This window comes from Chiloscyllium plagiosum, unplaced genomic scaffold (genome assembly GCF_004010195.1).
Source record: "Chiloscyllium plagiosum isolate BGI_BamShark_2017 unplaced genomic scaffold, ASM401019v2 scaf_80165, whole genome shotgun sequence".
NCBI classification, from domain to species: domain Eukaryota; kingdom Metazoa; phylum Chordata; class Chondrichthyes; order Orectolobiformes; family Hemiscylliidae; genus Chiloscyllium; species Chiloscyllium plagiosum.
The window spans coordinates 1-1,149 of record NW_025132155.1 but is presented as its reverse complement, the minus strand read 5'-3'; the positions used below and the strand labels follow the sequence as shown (position 1 = coordinate 1,149).

The window sequence follows — 1,149 nt, the reverse complement described above, 5'->3', positions numbered from 1 at the left end:
TTGAGGGACGCACTGAAACTTGGGGGCAGCTGCTGCCAAGGCGCGGTGGGGAAAGACCACTGTGTAACATCTGCCTGCCTAACGAAGAACAGGGGGCCCATGCAGTCATTTGGGCTCTGCTGACGCCTCAGCTAATTATATCGGCATATGATTGAAAAATGTACAGCCCTGTATAAAAATGATAAATTCTGATCTCTGTATGTACATGTTTACATATGTATGGCATGACCAACTGTACAGACAATCAAATTATTTTATGAATAATGTCTATTTTTGAAATAAAAAAAAGTTGGTTCTCCCAGGACGAGGCTATCCCATTGCACTTCGGGTGTGCTGACGTCTGCGCTGTCCCCAAATGCGGGATACTCGACTGCAAAATTTGTGGTAGTGGGGACTGCGTTCGCGCTCTCCCCTGATTTACAACCAAAAAGCAGATCTTTCAGTAAATACCGCTCATTTGTGCTTCATACAGCTTCCTTTGTCCCGCGCACCTATGTTCAATTCAGTTTCACCCAAATCGACGGATAATGCCGCACATCTTACTTCATCCGCTGTGTTCAAAGCTTTTCATAAGAGGACTAAGCCCTTCAAATAACCAAATCTGCGCCCGCATTTGCTCCATTTCCCTCTATTTACTGCCTTATTCCAGTATTGCTCAAAGTGTCTCTTTCAACAATTTATTTGACAGATTATATTCAGCTCTGTCCACTGATTCTTCACCGCCTGCTCCAGGTAAAAGGAGACGGTGGATGCTGTCATCTAATCATACAACTTCACAGTATGGAGGCAGGCTTTTCGGTCCAAAATGGCCATGCTGCACACTCTTATACAGTCATACAGATGTACAGCATGGAAACAGACCCTTGGGTCCAACTCGTCCATGCCAACCTGATACTCCAACCCAATCTAGTCCTACTTGCCAGCACCTGGCTCATATCTCTCAATCCTTCCTATTCATATACGCATCCAAATGCCTTTTAAGGGTTGCAATTGTACCAGCCACCACCACTTCCTCTGGCAGCTCATTCCATACACGTACCATCCTCGAAGTCAAAACTTTGCCCCTTAGGTTATTGACCCTCTCACCCTAAACTATGCCACCAGGGAAAAGACTTGGTCTATTTATCCTATCCATTCCCCTCATGATTT

The 1,149-nt window shown here is 45.2% G+C and overlaps 1 pseudogene; it reads left to right on the top strand.

Annotated features, from left to right (window-relative positions):
- The first annotated feature begins 278 nt into the window (after positions 1-278).
- On the top strand, positions 279-414 carry LOC122544912 (annotated as a pseudogene).
- The last annotated feature ends 735 nt before the right edge of the window (positions 415-1,149 follow it).